Source organism: Penaeus japonicus, unplaced genomic scaffold (assembly GCF_977035675.1).
Source record: "Penaeus japonicus unplaced genomic scaffold, GWHDUDI00000001_assembly GWHDUDI00000003, whole genome shotgun sequence".
NCBI classification, from domain to species: Eukaryota; Metazoa; Arthropoda; class Malacostraca; order Decapoda; family Penaeidae; genus Penaeus; species Penaeus japonicus.
This window is the reverse complement of record NW_028234405.1, coordinates 888,412-893,411: the sequence shown is the minus strand read 5'-3', so window position 1 is coordinate 893,411 and position 5,000 is coordinate 888,412.

Below are 5,000 nucleotides of genomic sequence, written 5' to 3'. Positions count from 1 at the left end.
ATAGATACAGATGTATATATATGTATATATATATGTAAATAAAGCTTATATATATATATATATATATATATTTATATATATATATATATATAATATATATCATACTGACACAAACGGTGAGGGAGGGAGAGGTTGGGAGAGACTATGAAAACATAAAGAGACAGAAAGAGAGAACAAGCATTAAGAAAAAAAAATGGAAAATTTTTTTAAAAAAAAAAAATACCAAAAATTACGAAAATAAACACATTTAGAAAAAGAGACAGGCAAAGGGGGGGAAGGGAAGGGGGGGGGGGGGGGGGGGGGGGGGAGTTAGTGACGGTCCCACATCCACCTTAAAGGAACCCCAGATCCATCTAATCCGCAAACGATCGCCAAATGCAGACCGCGATGGGGGTTTCCCGAGCGAAGGGCAACACAAAGGGGAGTGTGAGCTGCTAATGGCAGGGTCCGGTCCCTTCCCCCGACACACCTACACACACACACACACACAGACACACGCACACACACACACACACATACACACACACACACACACACACACACAAACGCACACCCACACACATATACACATATGTATACATATGTTTATATGCATGTGTGTGTGTATATATATGTATTATATATATATATCTATAATATATATATTATAATATATATATAATTATGATTATATATTGCTATATATATGTAATATGTGTATATATATGTATATATATATGTATATATATAGATATATATATATATATATTGATGTTATATATATATGTATATATATATATATATGATATATATATATAAACTATATATAATATATATATATATATATATATATATGCATGTATATACATTCAATCCACACACACACACCACACACACACACCACATATAAATATATATATATTTATAATATTATATATTATATAATTATATATATATCTATATTTATATATATATATATGTATATAATATAATGTGTAACAGAAATATATAATAATATATCTATATATATATAAGTATAATGATATATATATATATAATATATGTATAAGAAAATTTAGTATATATAAATACATATATATATATACTATATATATATATATAATATATATTATATAATATATGCATGTAATATACATTCACACACACACAAGCAACACACACACACACACACATATATTATATATATATATATATATATATATATAATATATTTAATATATGTATAAAATATATATAATAATATATATGTTATATATTTAATGTGTACAAATATTATATTACAATTATATAAATATATATATATATATGTATATATATATAAATTTATAATATATTATATACAATATATATATATATATATATATATATATATATATATACATATATAAATACACACACATACATCAGAAGTACAAAGGAGAAGAGTGAGAGAATGATTATATCCATGGCTTAACAATGTGTGTGTGTGTGGGTAAACGTATTAAAAGACAGACAAATGTATAACACGTGACTAGCGTCCATTAATATGAAAAGAGAAATAGGAGAGACAGGATGAGAGACAGAACGGTACTGAGGGAGAGCGGAGAAGAGAGAGAGAGTTTGGGTTGTTTTAAGAGGGACACATTTCACGTAATAACACACGAATCTTTACGCATAATCAAAATATAAGGATCGGTGACAGTGATTTTTTTTATTTGGCTGTCTGTAATGAGATGGGGTGGGGGAGGGGGAGGGGAGGGCAGGTCGAGAGAGAGGGGGATGTAAAAAGAGGGGGGGGAGGAAGAAGAGAGAGAGAAGGGGGGGGGGGGGGAGGGAGGGAGAGGGGGAGAAAAAGAGAGACAGAGAGAGAGAGAGAAGAGATAGAGGGAGGAAGAGGGGGGAGGGGGTGGGATGGGGATGGAGGGAGGGTGAGAGAGAATAAAGAGAGCAAGAGTTAGATGGAAGATAAAAAGGGAAACAGGAGAAAGTAGAGAGGAGAAGGAGTGAAGAGGAGAGAGAGAGAGAGAGAGAGAGAGAGGAGAGAGAGAGAGAAGAGGAGATAGAGCGGAGAGAGGAGGAGAAAACAGAGAGAGAGAAAAAAGAAATTACATAAAAAAGGAGAAAAAAGTAGACTGGACTGGAAAGAGAAGGAGGTGACAAGAGGAAAAAAAAAGACCATCACACAACAGATTCCTAATCGACAAAGACTAAAAGACTAACACAACAAAAAATATTTAAAACACTATTATCCAAATATTCGCCAAACTGCAAACTGCACTAGAAGCCGATAATGCCCCATCCGTATTCTCTGTCTCTCCTCATTATAATATATATTCCCCCCTAATCGTTTTAATATTAATACAACAAAAAACGCCACAGAACCCTCGGTAATTTCTCTAGAACCGCGAGAACACAAGTCTAATGAGAATGAAGTTGATCTCTCTCTCTCCTTCTCTCCCCTCCTCTCGCTCTCTCTCTCCCCTCTCTCATCTCTCTCTCCTCTCCCTCTTCTCCTCCTCATCTCTCTCCCTTTCTCTTCTCCTCCTCTCTCGTCTCCTCTCTCTCTCTCCCTAGTATGACTTTGATTAATCTTTTTTATAAAAAAAAAAGGGTGGGTTGAATGGCTTAAATAATGTAGGGTGTATATGATGCATTTGTGAACGTATAAAGAACTTTCGAAGTTAAAGGGACTTGTGTGTGACTTATTGGAATTCATTTGCTTTTGGAAAATGTTTTAAGTTACTTGGGATTAGTTGGCTTAGGCGAGGAGAGAGAGAGGAGATGTGAGACTGAGAGAGAGAGAGAGACTGAGAAGAAAGATGGTGAGAGAGAGAGAGAGGAGAGAGAGAGAGAGAGAGAGAGACAGATATGGGAGGAAAAGAGACAGTAGTACAGAGACAGAGAAGAAGAAAGAGGGAAGAGGAGAGACGGACTGAGATGAGAGAGAGAGACTGGAGAAAGAGACAGTAGAGAGAAGAGACCAGAGGAGAGAGAGAGAGACGGGAGAGAGAGAGGGAAGAGAGAGAGAGAGTGAGAAGGAAGACGAAAGAGAGAGAGAGAGAGGATGGAGAGAGAGAGAAGGTGGAAGAGACGATAGGAGAGGAGAGAGGAGAGAGAGAGAGAGAAGAGAGCGAAGACAGAGAAAGATACAGAGACAGAGACGAGAGAGAAATAAAGGAGAGACGGGACTGGAGTAAGAGAGATGAGAGAGAGAGAGACTTGAGAAAGAGACAGAAGAGAGAGAGAGAGATTGAAGAGAGAGAGAGAGAGGAGATGTAAGAGAGAGAGATTTATTACTCACAGTGTTTTAAATGCGTCAGAACTCACTTAAAGCCTTTTAAATCTAACACCTAATCTCACAAAACGACAAAAAGACCAAAATCATAACTCAGAACATCAGGCATGTGGAAATTCTGACCCGACGGCTTATACGGGACGTCCCTTCTCTCTTAAAACGCTTGAATAATTATCATTAAATTAACATATTTTTTCAGTTTTTAAAATGATTTTTTGTACTTTTGTTGTCGTTGCTGTTGTTGTTAATGTTGCTATCATCATCTTCCTAACTAACATTATCATTATCACTGTCGGTGTTGTTATATTTTTGGTTATTGTTGTTATTATTATTGTGATCATCAATTGCATCATTGTTTTTTTAATATAATCATCATTATTATCATTTTTGTTATCATCCTCATCATATTTATTACTATCATTATTTTTGTTGTTATCATTATTATCATTATCATTACTGTTATTTTCCTAATCCTTATCAATATCGTTTTCATCATCATTTCATTATTGCTACTCTTATCATTATCAGTATCATCACTATTATCATTATCCTTATCATTGTCTTTACCATTATCATCATTATCATTGTCATCATTACTGTTAGTAACATTATTGATACGATTATCAATATCATTATCATTTATGCTATTATCACTATTATTATTATTATTATTATCATTATTATTATCATCATTATTATTATTACCATCATTATCATTATCAACATTATTATCATTATCATTGTTATCATTATTATTATCATTATCATTGTTATCATTATTATTATCATTATTATTATAATTGTTATCACTATTGCTAGTATTACTATTATCATTATCATTAACATTATCATTACTATCATCATGATTATCATTATTATTATTGCTATTATTATCATCATTATTATCATCACTATCATTATGGTCGTTGTCACTAAAATCATCATTATCAGAGAAAGAGAGATAAGAGATAGATAGACAGAGAGGCAGACAGACAAAGAGAGAGAGAGAGGGGGGGGGCAGAGAGGAGCGAGAGAAAGAGAAAGAGAAGAGATAGATAGACAGAGAGGCAGACAGACAAAGAGAGAGAGAGAGAGGGGGGCGGGGGGGGGGGCAGAGAGGGGCGAGAGAAAGAGAAGAGATAGATAGACAGAGAGGCAGACAGACAAAGAGAGAGAGAGAAAGAAAGAGAGAGAAAGAGAGAGAGAGAAAAAGAAAAAGTGAGAGACAGAGACAGACAAAGAGAGAGAAAAAGAGGAAGACAGAGAGAGACAAAGAGAGGGAATAAGAAAGAGAGAGAAAGAGGAAGACAGAGAGAGAGAGAGAGAGAGAGAGAGAAAGAGAGAAAGAAAGAGAAAGTGTCGTTGTGAATTTAACGCACAGACATTTCATTTGTTCTCTCCGGACTCGAGCGATGAAAGAAGTCCGTTTTGTCGAGACTTGTTGAGTTCGAGTTGACGGGGGAATTAAAAAAAAAGAAGCCCTTTTATTTTTTTTTTTTTTCTTTTGTGGAAATCACTGTTGATGGTTTGTGGTGGTATGGTTGGTGTTTATTTTTTTCTGTGTGTGTGTGTGGCGTGTGTGTGTGTGTGTGTGTCTGGTGTGTGTGTGTGTGTGTGTGTGTACATTTGTGTATAAGTGTACATTTTCTATACAATACGAGGATGAATTAAAAAACCCATTTATGAAAACGTAAACACTCTGCATATTTAGATTTACAATATATGT